The following is a 20,080-nucleotide window of genomic DNA, read 5'->3' as shown; positions in this document are numbered from 1 at the left end:
GTTCCTGGAAAAGTCAACAAACATCAATGTATATCTCGCGAAAAAACCGTGAAGATAAAATTAGAGAGATTCGAGCCCACATCGAGGCTTACCAGCATTCGTTGTTCCCTGTCTGTTCTTTTGCTCTGTGCTGTTTCTCGGGAGATTTGTAGAAGGGCTCAAATGGCTCTGAGCACTATGGGACTTAACATCCGAGGTCATCAGTCCGCTAGACTGGCCGGCCGCGGTGGTCGTGCGGTTCTAGGCGCTGCTGTCCGGAACCGCGGGACTGCTACGGTCGCAGGTTCGAATCCTGCCTCGGGCATGGATGTCCTTAGGCTAGTTAGGTTTAAGTAGTTCTAAGTTCTAGGGGACTGATGATGGCTCAAATGGCTCTGAGCACTATGGGACTTAACATCTATGGTCATCAGTCCCCTAGAACTTAGAACTACTTAAACCTAACTAACCTAAGCACAGTACACAACACTCAGTCATCACGAGGCAGAGAAAATCCCTGACCCCGCCGGGAATCGAACCCGGGCGTGGGACTGATGACCTAAGATGTTAAGTCCCATAGTTCTCAGAGCCCATCCGCTAGACATAGAACTACTTAAACCTAACTAACCTAGGGACATCACACATATACATGCCCGAGGCAGGATTCGAACCTGCGACCGAACTGAAGTGCCTAGAACCGCTCGGCCACAACGGCCGGCGAGATTGGTAGAGTTTGAAAGTGTGTTTTATCATCTCTCCTCGGGTTCTTGACTGTTTATGATTTTTGGAGTCTGGTTGTGGAACCCAGAATGACAACTCATCTGAGATCTTTACGTTCGCTATTGCTTCCACGATTAAAACAGAACAGTTTGAGCGCAGTAGAAATTGCTCGAGGAGAAAGAATGAAAGCCTCTCATTATTTTGAAATTAATTCCAAACCGCTGTATTTTATGATGACCATATATTAAGATCGATTTCGAAGGTCTTATGGCTTCGTCATCAGCCACCTGCCGTGACAATCAAATTTCTGCGAACCGGTATAGTACACAGGGTGTTTCAGAAGTGTCGGTCAATAGTTCACACTCGGAAAGGACAGGCCAAAAGTAGCTCAAAAGCTCCAATAAATGTGGGTTCGCAAATCAACCATTGCCGAGGTACCCCATTAATTCGAGTTGGGAATCAACCGCAAACGCCCCTGGATGCCTCTGTATTTACGTTGGTTTGGTAGCTCAGAGTCTGAGATCGACTACCTGTTTGTTTACGCATGCGCAACCACTTCCCTTCCCACTCCGTGCACTGTACCGTACCGGCTTCGCAATCAGTTACGAACGTGAAGGCACCATGGACAGAGGTTACACCAATGAAGAGTACGCTGACATGCACTTCCTGTTTCATAAAGCGAATGGCGGTTCCCTTAAGGCTGCACGATTATGTGAAGACGTCTTTCCTCTCTGTAGACAGCAGGACAGGCCTACCTTTTGGCGGTTACATCAGCGCTTTACAGAAACCGGGAGTTTCGCACACCATGGACGAGAAGGTCGACCCATATCCTAACACCCGATGTTGAGGCAGGGATGTTACGCATTGTACACGAACGTCCGAGTACTTCAACAGGCAGCAGTGTGTGGCTGATTTTACTTCGGCAAGACTCTGTCCATATGATCTCACGCGTGTGCAATCCCTCAACAACGCAGTCTTCCCTCCAATGTGTGCAACAACAGTGAACCCTGAATCCCCTGTCTGTAAGCAGCGTACTGTTTACAGATGAGGCTGGATTTACCCGTGTCGGTATTTTTAACTACCATAACTGTCACTTTTGGGCCGATGTCAGTCCTAACGCATATCACGAGATCAGCAGGACTCGATAGTGTGGGCAGGACTTCTCGGAGACCGCATAACTGGACCACACTTTCTACCACAGAGACTAACAGGACAACAATGCATGAGGTTTCTGCAGACTGTACGTCCAGATGTACATGATGATGTCCCACTGAACCAACGCCTGAACATGTGGTGCATGCATGATGGTGCTCCAGCATATTTTCATTGACGAGTACCCCGTCTTCTAACTCGGACGTATGGTAAATATTGGATAAGTAGAGGAGGCCCTGTGCCATGGCCTCCAAGGTTCAAATGAATCTGGGCACTATGGGACTTAACTGCTGACGTCATCAGTCCCCTAGAACTTAGAACTACTTAAACCTAACTAACCTAAGGGCATCACACACATCTGTGCCCGAGGCAGGATTCGAACCTGCGACCATAGGGTCTCCGAGGTCTCCGGATTTTAATCCCATGGATTTCTGTGTGTGGGGTCATGTCAAGAGCCTGATCTACGCTACCAAGGTGAACTCTCTTGAGGAATTACGCTTGCGGATTGAAGCAGCTTACCAGCATTTACAGACTAACTTAGAGGATTCGCAACTCATTTCAGGGACGAGCTCAATGTTGCATTCAGACGCATGGACAACATCTCGAACACCTTCTTTAACGTTTAGAGATGCCATGTGTTCCTAGACACTTACGAACCGCAACAGAAAATGTGTTGTCTCTCGACAACGGTTGATTTGTGGACCCACGTTTATTGGAACTTGGTAGCTACTTTTACCATCGCTTCTGAAACACGCTGCACATCTGCATAATCATGAAACGATATCACGTTGAGCTTCACCTTAACTGTCGACATCTACCAAAAAGCCAAGTAGAACTCCAACTGTCGTTGATAGCAATATAAAAAAATTCTTAAACTGACTGGAATCTCCAAGTTGGAGCTACACGTGTATACGTGTACATTTCGTATACTACTACCCATGACTATCAGTGTTCGACGTGGCATTTTGGTTGCTGCCAGTTAAGCTGAAGGGATACATGACAGCGTTCCATGCAGATACATACTTTACAGGTGCTCAGAAATTTAATTATCACGTCATGTGCCTGATGATGTAGCCATCAGAGCTACGAAATCGATGGTACTAGCTGGACATCATCAAATACAGCGATTTGGAAATAATTTCAAAATAAAGAGAAAAAATAAATATTAACATCAGGGCTAAAATTTCAGTTAACTTCACTAAACAGCAAAAACCATCCGTTTTCTGTTACCGTGATGATATATGCATCGAATTCTCTTCAAAGAAGATGCACATTGGAATATTAAGAAAGTAAGACTAATTACGCTAAAGACTGAGCAAATCACGTCATCCCATAAAGAGGGTATCAAACATGGCTCGTCAATTGAAAATCAACGATCGTCGTGGAAATCGCTCGTAACGATACAGAATGCAACCAATGACAAATATTAATTTTCTTCTTACTGCTTTAAGAGGATCTTCCGACTTTCCAGCGAAGCAGTCTGAAGCTCGGGATAAAATAAATAAGAAAAAATTGACGAGAATATTTTAATCGTTACACTGAGACGTTTCCAAAACTATCACAGTATCGAGAAGACGGAAGCCACGGAAGGGTTACGGTAGAAAGTTGTTAAAGAAGTTTTAAAATGAATTAGCTTTAATCTTTCATTGATTAAAGAGAAGAACAGGAATTTTGATTTCAGAATTTAAAAAATGCAGGATCAGGCTGAAGAGGCTGTTAAACGTTTGGAGATTAACAGAACGTATAACGCCATTTAAATTTTAGAATACTTGGAAATTTTTCAGACGTAAATAACGGACGAGACAAATGCACGTTCATCTTCAGAAATCATATTTGCTATCAACATTTGATACACGTATTAATTGATGATGAGCTTTTCGAGCTATAGCTGTCTAGGCAAAAGTCTGTTTTGATAACTTTTATATTTTTCTTATGATATATGGCGGAGGGTATTTAATATCATTTCCTCCGTTTTCCTGCTCTGTTTGCGAATGATACTCGGAAAGAACGGCTGTCATCAAACCTCTGTTGTTGTTGTTGTGGTCTTCAGTCCTGAGACTGGTTTGACGCAGCTCTCCATGTTACTCTATCCTGTGCAAGCTTCTTCATCTCCCAGTACCTACTGCAACCTACATCCTTCCGAATCTGCTTAGGTATTCATCTCTTCCTCTACGATTTTTACCCTCCAAGCTGGCCTCCAACGCTAAATTTGCGATCCCTTGATGCCTCAGAACATGTCCTACCAACCGATCCCTTCTTCTAGTGAAGTTGTGCCACAAACTCCTCTTCTCCCCAATTCTGTTCAATACCTCCGCATTAGTTATGTGATCAACCCACCTAATCTTCAGCATTCTTCTGTAGCACCGCATTTCGAAAGCTTCTATTCTCTTCTTGTCCAAACTATTTATCGTCCATGTTTCACTTCCATACATGGCTACACTCCATACAAATACTTTCAGAAATGACTTCCTGACACTTAAATCTATACTCGATGTTAACAAATTTCTCTTCTTCGGAAACGCTTTCCTTGCCATTGCCAGTCTACATTTTATATCCTCTTTACTTCGACCATCATCAGTTATGTTGCTCGCCAAACAGCAAAACTCCTTTACTACTTTAAGTCTCTCGTTTCTTAATCTAATTCCCTCAGCATTACCCGACTTAATTTGACCACATTCCATTATCCTCGTTTTGCTTTTGTTGATGTTCATCTTATATCCTCCTTTCAAGACACTGTCCATTCCGCTCAGCTGCTCTTCCAGGTCCTTTGCTGTCTCTGACAGAATTACAATGTCATCGGCGAACCTCAAAATTTTTATTTCTTCTCCGTGGATTTTAATTCCTACCCCAAATTTTTATTTTGTTTCCTTTACTGCTTGCTCAGTATACAGATTGAATAACATCGGGGAGAGGCTACAACCCTGTCTCACTCCCTTCCCAACCACTGCTTCCTTTCATGCCCCTCGACTCTTATAAGTGGCATCTGGTTTCTGTACAAATTGTAAATAGCCTTTCGCTCCCTGTATTTTACCCCTGCCACCTTTAGAATTTGAAAGAGAGTATTCCAGTCAACAATGTCAAAACCTTTCTCTAAGTCAACAAATGCTAGAAATGTAGGTTTGCCTTTCCTTGATCTTTCTTCTAAGATAAATCGTAGACTCAGTATTTCCTCACGTGTTCCAATATTTCTACGGAATTCAAACTGATCTTCCCCGAGGTCGGCTTCTACCAGTTGATGTATGATCTTGAATTTCTCTCATTTTTTCCTCTTTGTGATCATTTCCCTAGCTATATGGAACAATAATACGTTGCTTGATGCTTTTTGGAATGTACGGTCTTGAAATTTTAACAGTAACGTTTTTCTGTACATATCTGACACTATCAGAATAGGACAAAAAGATCATATGCAGATAATCAAATACGCGATATACTGTATTTGCCCTTACGTTCGTTTTAGGCTGTACATAACATGTCTTATCTGAAGATTTAAAATAAGAATGTTATGGACGATGCAACGGTCTTGTACACCGCAATGGCATCAATAACACTACATGTGATATGTTAATCCCTTGTAAATTTTTTAAAAGTAAGCTAATATCAATTTGCATCACATTTGTTACTTAAGGCAATTTTTCTTTTGGTTTGTCTGTTCTCTGATGTGAAAATGATAGCTAAGCTACCGAAACTGATCATCACTTTGTTTGCAAAAATTAATGTTAAATGCTATTGAGACAGTAGATAGAAAATTTTTGAGTTTCAAAAAGTATTATAGAAAGTTTTTAAAATTATTGTACTTTTACGTCTGATTCTAAACCTTCCTGTGATGAATGACGCCTCTCTTGTGCGATATGGCACCGCAGTTGAATCAACATCTCCGTGATCTCGCGCTTATATAACATGAGGGTGAAGAAAGGTGCTGCTCTTCTTTCGATCGTCCCTTCTTTGTTAGACTTATCTGGTAAGGTTCCCAGACCGACGAGCAACAGTCTAGAAACGATAAACGAGGGTTTTGTAAATTAGTTACATTTTCGTAGAATTCTGCCAAGGAATTCGATCCGGTGTCTGTACTTCTTACAGCTAGTTTAAAGTTATCATTGTATTTTAGGTCGCAACGGACGATAATTCATAGATATTTTCGGTTTTGACCATTTCTAGTGATAATTAATGGTGCAGTAGCATAATAATGTCTTTCCGCCTTTTTATGGGCAACGTGCTACTTTGTTTATGAAAGCAAAGTAGATGAAATTTCAATGCCAAATAGGTCTTACTGAAGAACTACTATCACAGCGTGATAATTGAGAATTATTATATCATAAAGTCGAAAAGGAATCAACTGACACATCCAGTTACCACATAAAAAACAATTTATATAGCTTTCTTTTTGTCGTCAAGTCTCCTACAAAGGTAACAACATTTTAATAAAAAAGACATTACATTCTCATTGTGTATAAATCTCTACCTTCACTATTACACTTTTCATACGCGACACTAACATAACGCAATACATACCAGAATACTCTGTAGGAATCAGCATGGGTTTCGAAAAAGACGATTGTGTGAAACCCAGCTTGCGTTATTCGTCCACGAAACTCAGAGAGCCATAGACACGGGTTCCCAGGTAGATGCCGTGTTTCTTGACTTCCGCAAGGCGTTTGATACAGTTCCCCACAGTCGTTTAATGAACATAGTAAGAGCGTATGGGCTATCAGACCAGTTGCGTGATTGGATTGAAGAGTTCCTAGATAACAGAACGCAGCATGTCATTCTCAATGGAGAGAAGTCTTCCGAAGTAAGAGTGATTTCAGGTGTGTATCAGGGGAGTGTCGTAGGACCGTTGCTGTTCACAATATATATAAATGACCTTGTGGATAACATCGGAAGTTCGCCGGAGCTTTTTGCGGATGATGCTGTAGTATATCGAGAGGTTGTAACAATGGAAAATTGTACTAAAATGCAGGAGGATCTGCAACGAATTGGCGCATGGTGCATGGAATGGCAACTGAATCTCAATGTAGACAAGTGGAATGTGCTGCGAATACATAGAAAGAAAGATCCTTTATCATTTAGCTACAATATAGCAGGTCAGCAACTGGAAGCAGTTAATTCCATAAATTATCTGCGAGTAGGCATTAGAAGTGATTTAAAATGGAATGACCATATAAAATTAATCGTCGGTAAAGCAGATGCCAGACTGAGATTCATTGGAAGAATCCTAATGAAATTCTGTCCGAAAACAAAGGAAGTAGGTTACAGTACACTTGTTCGCCCACTGCTTGATTACTGCCTACCGGTGTGGGATCCGTACCAGATAGGGTTGATAGAAGAGATAGAGAAGATCCAACGGAGAGCAGCGCGCTTCGTTACAGGATCATTTAGTAATCGCGAAAGCGTTACGGAGATGATAGATAAACTCCATTGGAAGACTCTGCAAGAGAGACGCTCAGTAGCTTGGTACGGGCTTTTGTTGAAGTTTCGAGAACATACCTTCACCGTGGAGTCAAGCAGTATATTGCTCCCTCCCAAGTATATCTCCCGAAGAGACCATGAGGATAAAATCAGAGAGATTAGAGCCCACACAGAGGCATACCGACAATCTTTCTTTCCACGAACAATACGAGACTGGAATAGAAGGGAGAAAGGATAGAGGTACTCAAGGTACCCTCCGCCACACAGCGTCAGGTGACTTGCGGAGTATGGATGTAGATTAAGATAGTGGCATATGTAAAATTTATTGCTCTGGATGTAAGCACGGGCGTACCCAGCATTTCCTTAGGGATGGGGCAAAAGTCAGAATACCCGGTAAGTTGTAGGAATTAAAAAATATTTATTCATATAAGTTATTAAGTAATTTTACTTCAACAAAACTTGCGAGGGTTCTGGCAAAATGCGATTAAGGTTTCAGTTTCAGATTTATTTTGTACTTCTAGAACCCACTTTTTGTGCACACTCATCATACAGAGGCCAACAAGACGGTTTTGCGTCATTGTCGAACTTAATAAAGTCTTGACGCTTGGTAACCTACTGAAAGATCTTTCGATGGTACATTTTGTCCAGGGTACGCAAGTGAAATGTGAAGTGCCTCTGTTGTGGCTGGGTAAAACGGCTGTATTTCTTTAACTACCGCATCAAGCTTCATTTTCTTAAGTTTTCCCTTGCTACGATTGCTTGTTCCCACATGTTGTACCACAGTTCAGTCTCACCAACAAAATCACTTAAATTGTAATAACTGTAAGAAGACTTAATCTTTCTCAAAAAGTCTTCTTACGACATTTGAAGCATTGCGTGAGCGTGCAATGCAAGCAATGAGTACGTGCGTAAATTATCCTTGGAAAACGTTGCTCTAGAGACATAATTAAAGAATTTAGGCAGGAATCATTAAATATTTCTTCCAAAACTCGCTAGCAGTCTGTACCGGAGGATTTGTACGATGTGTCTGCCTGCTTGTGATTCGTGGCATTCTAAAATCAATCCCACGATTGGTGGTGATTGTCTCTGCTTCGCAATTAAACTCTCGCTTTGAACATAGGAATTTTAACGATGTTTCCTCAAAGCGTCAGTTATTCTTCCGATATGCTTTGCACACTGAAGCCTGTCCATACTCCTGGAATGCAGAGCATTTACTATTGGTTGCAGCAGTGCAGAATATTTTGCTGTAAGGCAAACACCAACAATAAAGTCAGAATTAGAAGCGGCGCAATGCAACTGAAAAGCCCAGATTTTCTGGTTGCACTGTAACCGTGTTTTCATAGTGTCGTAAGTGCCATGACCAGCTGAACATAATTCTCTTTGAAAATACTGATACTGTTATATTTCTAGGACCATCTCGTTTCACGGAGCGTTGGAATATTTGGTACGCATTTTCGACGAAGGGCCGACTCTCGAGAGAAATTTATTATTCTGGTATTTGGGTTAAGTCATGCACAACTAAGTTCAGTTTGTGGTTAGCGCATGAGTAAACAGCCTTTTTTATATATTTCTCACATATAATTTTCTGAACACCACCATCCTCTCTTGAAATAGTCGAACATTCATCATACCCTCATCCTAAGCAATTTTCAGGATCGAAACCTATGTAAACCAAAAAATCGTCGGTGGAAGAGGCTACAGATTTCGCATCCATGGCAATCAATTCCACAAAACCAGAAAACTCTTCACAAACCAACACCTTTTACTCATCAAAACAGCTGACACTAATGGAATGTTGCTCTTTTCCAGATGTGTTACAGCCCTCGTCTGCCAGAATAATATAGAGAAGTCTTTACGTTAGCAATGATATAGAGTCTAATGACATGTCTTCATAATTTAATTATTCCATTCCGAATTTTTGGTGAAGTGTATGTGGTATTTTTTGTACAGTTCTCTGCGTGTTCTTCCATAATTCGGTCACCAGACCTAACTTTAAGTTTTATAACGTCTTCAAAAAATACCTTCACGTTGCCCTTTGCCTCTATAAAATTATTGTAGCATACTGAGAAAAGTTGTAAGGAAATCAAGAAATATGTATGTTAGAGAAGAAATTAACAACTCCAGCAATAAAATCAAATCAATATGGAATGTTGTTAGAAGGTAGACAGGGAAAGTAACCATAGGAGTAGGTAAAATTATTACTGTTAAAGGGAATGAGACCATCTTAACCAACAGTACACAGGTAGCCAATGCATTTAACAATCACTTCTTAAGTGTAGGAGAAAAAATTGGTGATAGTAGTTCAAAAGAAAAAGCCAGTCAGTACATGGAAGAGTCAATTTTGAAAAATTTTGGTCAGATTAAGTTTCATCTAACAACCTCTTGTGAAACAAGGAAAATTATTAAATCTTTGAAAAATAAATATTCTGTTGGAGTAGATGATATCTCTAACAAGTTATTAAAACAATGTGGAGCAATTACAGCTGATGTTTTGGGTCACATATGTAATGCATCACTGACTCAGGGTATTTCTCCTGACAGGTTAAAATATGCCATTGTCAGGCCTCTCTACAAAAAGGGGGAAACCACAGATGTCAATAATTACCGGCCAGGATCCTTACTTGCAGCATTTTCAAAAATCTTTGAGAAACTAATGTACTCAAGAGTGGTTAGCCATCTCAACAGTAATGGGCTACTTAGTAAATCACAGTTCGGACTTCAGAAATGCTATTGCACTGAGACAGCAATATACAATTTCACTGTCCACATAATAGAGTCTTTAAATAGTAAAATATCACCAGTAAGAATATTCTGTGACTTATCCAAAGCATTTGATTGTGTGAACCATGACATTATGTTCGAGAAATTACCATTCTATGGTATAAATGGAACAGCATATGAGTGGTTTAAGTCATATCTACGGAACAGGAAGCAAAAAGACTCTTTATATGCTTCAAGTGATTCAAAGGAGTTTTCCACTTCATCTAACTGGGGTGAAATTACATTAGGTGTTCCACAAGGTCCGGTCATGGGTCCCCTCCTGTTCTTGATATATATGAATGACCTCCCTTCTTATGTGAAATAAGATGCTGAACTGACACTGTTTGCTGACGATACAAGTATAATTATTAATCCAGTAAAAGAAAGTCCGATAGAAAATTATACAAATAAGACCTTTGGAAATGTTATTAATTGGTTTTCTGCGAGTGGGCTTGCTCTGAACTTTGAGAAAACATAGTACATCCAATTTTCTGCTGCAAAAAGTATAATTCCTTCAATAAACATAACATCAAAAGAAGTCAGTTGCCAGGGTAGAGCACACCAAGTTTTTGGGTGCACATATAGATGAGAATCTTAATTGGAAAAGTCATATTTTGGACCTCCTAAAGCGACTAGGTTCAGCAACTTTTGCAATCAGAATAATTGCCAATTTTGAGGATGTAGAAATTAGTAAGCTTACATACTTTGCACACTTCCACTCTCTGATGTCATACGGAATAATATCTGGGGCAACGCAACACTTAGGCAAAAGGTATTCACTGCTCAAAGGAAAGTAGTTAGAATAATGTGTGGGGTTCATAGTCGCACATCTTGTAATTAAATTTTTTCTCAACTACATAGACGAGTTTCAAATCAACAGCGACATTCATGGTTACAATAACAGAAAAGAGAAAGACCTACACTGTCCTTTACTTAAACTATCTTTGGCACAGAAAGGGGTAAAATACTCTGCTACAAAACTTTTTGATAAATTACCAGAGGAAATAAAATGTCTGACAGACAGCAGTAATAGTTTCAAAAACAAACTGAAATCATACCTCCTTGACAACTCCTTCTATACCATAGATGAATTCTTGAATATGAGTAAATAAATCTGGAGATATAATATATGCATTTTGTGCCATATAAGGGAATGGGATAGATAATAGAAATATTTAGGTATAACACTATAACATAAAAAAAACTTGTTTCCTGTGCGCATTTCTTGTGCATTTGACACGTTCCACATCATAACCGTTTTTCCGTGCTACTGATCAATGGAACACCTAACTAGCTAACTAAGTAACTAACTAACCTTGGAGGTAGGTCATGAGTACCGCAGAACTTCACAGTCGAAACTGTTGATCCTACGACTTTTTTGTTGGCTTCTACTTCTTTTTGGTGGGCAGAAATCAACTGTACTTCGACTGGCATATTCTTGTAACATAATTTTTCGCAGTTGTCGCTGATGATTTGTGGCCTTGAGACGCCGCGTGAGTTTTTGGAAATTCATGCGTATCTTTATAGCACGAACCTTGCATGTTTGTTAATGTTGGTGGGAACAACACACAATAAAAGCGCAACACCCCCTTTAATTTCTAGGAATACTCCAGCTAAGAAGCACATTCTGCCAACCAACTCTACTTAAATTTTAGCTGTACAGCGTCCCTAGCAAAGCCATAATTCGGAGAATGTATCCAATTTTTTTCTAAAAAATCAAGCTTTTGAGATTACATAGTGTTATACGAACGACCTAGCCTTTGACCCACGTCATTACGACAGTAGTTTTGATTCTGTGCACCAGATCCAGATTGCAGCGAAGTTCGCTCGACGCAGATGTGGTGGAAACAGGAACCGATATGGTGGTGGCGTTAATGACGCCATCGCAGGCGGCTGCTGCCTCCTTCTGCTTCACCTCTTTCCCGCCGCTGTCATTTTTGCCACTACTACTTCCACCTGGTTCTATTCTCTTCTTACTCTGCTTCGCTAAAAATGTTATGTAGGTATAATAAACTGAAATCTAGGTCAGCTTAAATAACGCTTTTATCATTTTATTTTCCAACTGGAATCATCAAATGTAATACCAAAACAATTAGAAAAAATAGCTACATGAAATTTTTAAACAATCGAATAACGTAGATATAGGTAACAAAAATACGGCAGTTTCGTGTTGAAGACACAGTATGCGAAGTAAACAACGTACTCGAAAACGACTATTTCAAAAAATAATCTGATAAGTAAAAACGCTGAAGTAAAAATAGATTAGAGAATAAGCTTTTGATAATTATAGCATGTAGGTATTACTAGCTTCCGCCCCGCAACTTGTCCCGCATTATTTGATTTTCCCATGGGAATTAGCTGTCGTCTTGAAGTACAAAGTAGCCTTGGTGTTATTCTGATGTATAAGATAGATAACTGTAAAGTTTCATCGAAATCAGAATATTATTCAGTCATTTTCATAAAATTTCGCCTTTACAATATTAACACTATTAGATACGCTTGGGTTACAAAAAAGTTTGTTGCTGACAAAAAGTAAATAGACGTTTAATTCAAAATAGCGCACTTTATCCGGGTAGGTGTAACACCCACTATTTAATTTTCTCTAAATGATCCAAACCAAACAAATGCGAAAGACTAAAATTAAGTTATGTTACATAACTAATGAAAACATTATAGCAATTACATTAACATAAGTATGTAAATACCTTGTGCTGTGCTAAATAAAGTTTCTTATATCCATCTCGGGCAGCCAGCTTATTGCCATTTAATTCAGACTGCTTTGAACTGAATAGGTATTGCACTATTCATTCGCAAACAGGAATATAAGAACACAACTAAAACTTCAGAAACAATTGTAATCGGTCGCGGTTAATTTGTCGATGCACTTTACATCTTGACCCCTTAGGAGTCACACAGGAAGCGGAGCCGGCTGCGTGCGGAGGGGGGGCATACCCGCAATGCATCATCGACAATTTGTTATTTCGCGCGGTAGTTTTGAATGTTGCACCTTAATATATAACTTTATTCTTAAGAATTTTGCTAAATAAATATTTTTTTCATATTTTATGCAAATTTTTAGCTTCACCGTGGGTACGCACGATTGTAAGGCTAGTTAGAAACAGGAAAGAACTTCCAAAAGCGTTACAAAGAAGTCACAGACCTAAAAAGAAAAGCATACAAAAGAAGCCCACCTTCGCAGCTCACGTAACACAACATACAGGATGCTTTACCGATATTTTTGATCATTTTTGAAGAAACAGGAATTTGCGCCCACCTAAAAAATCCAAAGGAAAACGTGCTCAGCGCAGTTTCTTGGACATTTGCCACCCCATTATTAATAACTTCTTTAACTTTACTGCGCAAATTCTTAACTGTATCTATATTGTATCTACATGTTTGTCAATACTATGCGAAGCAGTCCACGACACATGCAAACAATGGAAACATCCAAGCTATGACAACAACCTCTGCAGTCCCGTGTAGTTAAACTTTTGCACGCTAAGAGTATAATTTTGCACTTAACTTGGTTTTGTCTCTGCAATTATATTGCCGTTTCATTAAAAACTATTTTATCCTCTTATTTGCAAATGGTTCAAATGGTTCTAAGCACTATGGGACTTAACTTCTGAGGTTATCAGTCCCCTAGAACTTAGAACTACTTAAAGCTAACTAACCGAAGGACATCACACACATCCATGCCCGAGGCAGGATTCGAACCTGCGACCGTAGTGGTCGCGCGGTTCCAGGCTGTAGCTCCTAGAACCGCTCGGCCACCACGGACGGGTCTTATTTACACAACAAGCAAATTCGAATACTTCGAAACAAAATTCTCCATATATTAAAATAGTAATCATAATTTAATGAATAATACAGTCTTGAGACGACCATATTCTCACGACATCATTAGACAAGTAAGATTTCAAATCTAGTAAAACCGTACATATATCTTTTGGGTGTCATTTCTCGCCGGCCAGAGTGGCCGAGCGGTTCTAGGCGCTACAGTCTGGAACCGCGCGACCGCTACGGTCGCAGGTTCGAATCCTGCCTCGCGCATGGATGTGTGTGATGTTCTTAGGTTAGTTAGGTTTAAGTAGTTCTAAGTTCTAGGGGACTGATGACCTCAGAAGTTAAGTCCCATAGTGCTCAGAGCCATTTTTTTTTTTTTGTCATTTCTCCATTGTAAGTTTTATACTTTGTCTGTACATAAACATACATAAGCCTTTTTTCGTCTTCAATCATATACATATGAACATATACCACATGTATGGCAGTTTCAGATCCACTTGAGAAGGGCTTAAAAAATCCGAAACCGTCAGTGGACTAAATAAAGATCGGCAGTGCAGCTGGAGCGGCCTTCTCATTAAATAAGCAAAACAGTTGCGGAGCATATGAAGAAACTAATAATCCCTCAATTTCGCTACAACTTTCCAGTGTTGTAACTCCAATGTAGAACACCATCATTCGCGTACAAGCAGATGAAGTCCTTATAAATTCTTTGTGAACACTGACAGAATGTAATGGGGAGCAACTAGGTACTATTTCTTGGGTGATCCCAGCTCTGAGACGTTTCTGTACAACAGCAATAAACATCTGAAATAATGTGTTGCATACTTTTATTTTTCTGAACGATAGGATGAATGTACGGGAGGAGTCAGAAAAGACTTTAAAACTTTTGAATGGCATAGAAATTTATTCAGATAACTTACAGATTCTGTAGGTGTGTCGTATTGTAGCAAACAACCTCAAGTTTGATTCACGTAGCGAATCAGAACCCAACTCCGCCACCACGAGCGCCAGCATAGTGCGCAGGTAAAATTGCTGCATTCACTGGTGCGGAGCGTGCTCGCTGTGGGTTTTGGTTTCATAAAACGAACTCTGCAACAACTGTTGGCGTAAATTTCGTACCGAATTCTCTAAAAATACGTGAAAGCAGGCTTCCAATTTACTCTTGGCACAAGAACTTTGTTGAGAAGGGTTGTTCACTGCGACATGATAAATCAGCAGGTCGCCTGCGTGATGATGATGTACAGTGGGGGCCGATACTGAATGGATTCATTAGTATAAAGTTTGACTTTTTTGACTTGATGTTCGTTAGTGCCTTCTGCCTGGTGGTAAGTTGCAGCGTCTCAGTCACGTTGCCCTGCATCGGACAGAACCACCCTGAAACTCACGTGTTGAACCATCAGCAGCTAAACTCACGTGTTGCTGACGAGGTAACGCTACCGAACTACGCCTCTTACGATCTGACCGACGAATAGGGAGGCTTAGATGTGGTCAAGTGGGGGTGGAACCGCGGCCGGCTGCCGGAAGCGGACACACCATTCGCTCTCTTCTGCTGGCAGCTTCCAAACCGATCAGGCGCCCTCCTCACCTGCTCTCTCGGGCGGCGGCCCATTCAGTCTCGGCGGCTTCTCCAGGCCTGCCTTTCCTTTTCACGGCATTAAAACTTCATACAGTTTAAACTATGTTTTATTCTTCACTTCAACGGGTGCCTACTGCTTTCCCCTCCTGGTCAATCCTGACTCATTAACAATGATTATGTTGAACAGGTTGGGGAGAGCCTAGCCCGCAGTCCACGAAAATCAACGTGACGTGCGTCTCGCGGGACTGGCATTCGGCAAAAGACTGTTTGGCGAGTACTGCGTAGACGTTTACGTCTGAACTCGTACAGATTCACAACGGCACAGCACATTAGTATTGAGGATAAGATTGCTAGCGGGGAATTTTGTGCGGAAATGTTGCATCGGATAGAGGACGACGAGACATTACTGAGCACAATAATCTTCAGCGATGAGTCAACATTTCATATCAGTGGCATGGTAACACCCACAGCTGCAGAGTATGGGGCAGCAAAAAGCCACATGAAATCCTGGAACACGTTCATGAGAGCCCCAAAGTTAATATGTTTTGCGCCCTTAGCAAATTGAAAATGTGCGGCCCTTTCTTCTTCAAGGAGAAAACTGTCACTGGTATTGTGTATCTGGATATGCCTGAAAAGTTTTTAGTTCTACAGAGCGATGAAGATGGCACAGATAGGATGGTTTCCTATCAGCAAGACAACGCACCACCTCATCCACTCACGGAAGTCGAGGCTTAATCGCTTCCAACATCAGTGGATTGACCATGTAGGGCCAATCGCATGGTTTCTTCCCTCTCCAGGCTTGAAACCACTGGACTTCTTTCTCTGGAGTTTCATTTAAGACCACGTGTACGTTTCCCATCAAGCAATTTAGTCGACCTGAAAAATCGAATCTAAGCTGCCGTTGCACAAGTTACACCCGATTTTCTGCAATGAGCTACCGGTGTAATGTTTGCCGCATCACAGATGATAGCCGCGCGGGATTAGCCGAGCGGTCTGAGGCGCTGCAGTCATGTGTGTGTGTTTGTCCCTAGGATAATTTAAGTTAAGTAGTGTGTAAGCTTAGGGACTGATGACCTTAGCAGCTAAGTCCCATAAGATTTCACACACATTTGAACATCACAGATGATAGTCAGCTCGAACCAAAATGATGCGTGACACTTTTATGTGAAACTTGAGATTGTCTGTTTCAAAATGACACATCTACTGATTGTGTAAGTTATCTTAATAAATTTCTACAGCATTCCAAAGTTGTAAAGTCCTTTGTGACTCACCCTGTATAAGGTGCTTTAAAAGAGAGACGAACCGTAGGCTGTAAAATGAAGACCCCTGAAAGGAGGACAGTAATGTCGTTGCCTTCAGAAGAAGGCGTGGTGCCCTATAAGAAGGCCAAGGTCCTAAACTCGCAGCCAGAGGTACACGAGCGATTAACTATGTGATGACAGAGCGAACACGCGCACGCGTGGACCGTGTAACTCCGCTATCCTTTGGACGCAAAAATGAAAAATATAAATGTAGCCCTCACACCCCAATACAAGCCCCAAGCCCAATATCCAAATTTCATAAAAAGAAAAATGTAGTCCCTCTGTACTAACATTGCATGACTGGTAGCAAGTAGACTGAAAAGAAAGTAATATAAAAAGAAATAGGAAAGAATCTTGGTAGCAAAGTAATTTAATGTTTTGAAAAAAAGAATAAAAAAGAAATAGAATCCATTAGTTTCAAGATAAAAAATAGTAGATCGCAAAGTAGAAGACTTGTAGATCACGGAGTGTAACAAGTGACGTCAAAGAATACTCCTTGTGAGTACTCTTTGAGGACACTGCGAAATACAGAAGCTAAAGTTGTACATTGTTAATGAGCTTCTGACACTTGTCTTGTCGTGTCGTAACTGAACTTGTGCGCTCCTACGTAATATTGGTACTCGATACGAGATGGTTTGTAACATTTTGAAAATCTGCGATCTGCTAGAAATGATTAAAAACTGAAAGAGGTAAATCAGCAACTTTGAAAATATCTTTGAAGTAATTCAAGCTAGGAAAATAACTGAATATATTGTCTTAATTTGATTATTATCAACGAAAGACTGAACTTAGAACCAATGCGATAGACAATTATTAGTTCAACTGATAGGAAGTGATGAATAGTGTGAACTCTGAGGAATATACCTAAACTGCGATAAAGTAAATAGCGTGGTCTGGATCTTGCTGTAAATTATTTGGCTGAATTTACGTGGCTAATTCCACCCATCTGAAAAAAGGTTTCTTAAAGAAGTTACCTTTTTTCAGATAGGATGTGCATAGACTAGAATAAACCAACATAAAGTGAATTTACAGTGTTTGACATTTCTTTCAACTGATTTAATATTACGTGCTCATGAAACATTTACCTGTGCGACAACATAGATTATCAACAGAGTGCAGCATTCATAGATATTCTTTGGCGCTCTAGAAAGTTATCGTACTGATTCAGACTATTTAGCTCAAGCGAATTGTAAACTTTCATAGATAAACTCTGGATGTGTGTAGACTGTAATCATGATTAGGGCAGTAATCTCAGTTTGTATGCATTAACGTGTAGCTAGGCTCGTACACGTCGGGGAGCAAATATTCATCTGAGTCAGCCGGTACAACTAACAAGCACTCGGCGTAAATACATTGCAGCAAGACAATTCTTTTTTTGTGACTTTCCTCGCAAACATTCTACCGCGAGCTAGCTGAAGCCTGAGCATCATTTTTTAACGATCAGTCAATATAAAAGCGTTCACTACTACTGAAAACAGATAAATGAAGGCTTCAGAAGAAAGGAAAAGAAAAGTGGTGTACTGCGTTTCGGACGGCGGCGATCCTGCATGCGTCCACTGGAGACTTAGTCGTTCTGACTGTTTCGCAATGATAACACTATGCCTCGTCTCCAACGACCACTCGTGACCGGGAACCATTCTCTTCTTTGGCTTAGCGTTGTGGATGTTCAAGAGAGAGTCCCTGTCGACCTGCTTCCTGTACTGGTTGAAGACTATGGGGTAGCCACTGGGAGCACGCTACGAAATTTCAGTCCGCCCTTAATGATGGTGTGAACACTTTCCAGGCTCAACCCGATATCTGCGGCAATGGCTGCTACCGTAACTCTTGAGTAACGAGGGCATCCGCCTGTTGGACAATGGCGACAGTAGTGCGGTGTGTCGTTCCAGGCCGAGCCTCATCGATCAACGATACCCGTCTTCCACTGAATCGCTTGTGCCCCGTCTTGACTCTTAAAATGGACGTATAGTGCTTTCCGTACACTTACGCCATTATTCGATGAATTTTCGTTCCCCGTACTTCTTTCGCTATCATGAAACGCTCTACGCCAGTTTTCTCCTCTTCCGAAGCGTGCATTTCACTGTTTTCAGGACGACTGAGTGCAGTGCGCCTTACAATTCACTCTGGCTCTAGTAATCATCACTTGTGCAGCCTCCTAACTTTTTTTTTTTTTAAATCTTATGGGACTTAACTGCTAAGGTCACCAGTCCCTAAGCTTACACACTACTTATCCTAAATTATCCTAAGTACAAACACACACACCCATGCCCGAGGGAGGACTCGAACCTTCGTCGGGACCAGCCGCACAGTCCATGACTGCAGCGCCTCAGACCGCTCGGCTAATCCCGCGCGGCAACCTGCTAACTACTGTCGCAACTACGCACAATGTTAATAACTGTTGCGGTAATGAAGGGGATGCAGATCGTATATGGAAGTATAAAAATAGTGTGATTAGCAAATTCGTGTGTCCTTTCGCAGAAAATATTAACATTAACGCATCGATTACATATCACTCAGTGGGAAGTTCGATTTAGAACAAAAGAAGGAGAGTAAAGTTTCATATGAAATAAAAGTTGGATAGAAAATCACAGCCGAAAAAGGGACTGATAACAGACAATCGTGGAATAATGCTGAAAACACACACACACACACACACACACATTTCCATAGCATTCCAAAGTTGTAAAGTCCTTTGTGATTCATCCTGTATAAGGTGCTTTAAAAGAGAAACGATCCGTAGGCTGTAAAATGAAAACCCCTGAAAGACGTCACTCTTCTGACACACACGAGCATGGACATATGGACACACACTGACACGGATAGGGACACCGATGTCGGAAAGCAACATAAATACCATGAGAAATAGGCTTGGTATAACTTCACACTTCTGACCCGTCACTCAGAAAGACTCATCGGAACCGGGAGCACCTCTAAAGGTGTTCAGCGCAGCTATGGACGAAACGCCGGAAGCAAAAAGTTTAGTGGTCACGACCATACAACCTGTAATAATCACCAGCAATTAAACTCGAACTTTCCTTTGTTTTGGAAGGAAGCGCCACTGTCTCCTTTGATAAACTTTCTATTTACCTCAAAGGCTCTCATAGTCAACATCGTCTAAATTAAAATGTTTGATCGTTTCAATTCTTCTTCTTTCGCTTACGCCGTAGTCCTGCAGCGATCGCAGGGTCTGCGCGGTTGGAACGAATTTGGCAAGGTTAGTGTTAGGGGTGGCCGGATGCCCATCCTGCGGTCACCCCATACCCCCTGGGACGGAATTAGTGTAACCCAGCTGTCTGTGTCTAGCGTAAATCGTGAAATAATGTGAATGTGTATCAAATGTCTGCGAGTCGTGTAACTGAGGCGGGACGTGGGGACCAGGTCGGTATTCACCTAGTAGAATGTGGGA

The 20,080-nt window shown here is 41.0% G+C and overlaps 1 protein-coding gene across 1 annotated transcript in view; it reads left to right on the top strand.

Annotated features, from left to right (window-relative positions):
* The window catches only part of LOC124775271 (extracellular serine/threonine protein CG31145), a gene marked incomplete at its 3' end in the record, with an annotated part of 176,336 nt that overhangs the window by 29,155 nt on the left and 127,101 nt on the right, over positions 1–20,080 (top strand). The gene's annotated exons all lie outside the window — the stretch shown is intronic.

The sequence above is a fragment of the Schistocerca piceifrons genome, chromosome 2 (genome assembly GCF_021461385.2).
Source record: "Schistocerca piceifrons isolate TAMUIC-IGC-003096 chromosome 2, iqSchPice1.1, whole genome shotgun sequence".
NCBI lineage: Eukaryota > Metazoa > Arthropoda > Insecta > Orthoptera > Acrididae > Schistocerca > Schistocerca piceifrons.
The sequence above is the reverse complement of the archived record's forward strand: the minus strand, read 5'-3'. Positions and strand labels throughout refer to the sequence as shown.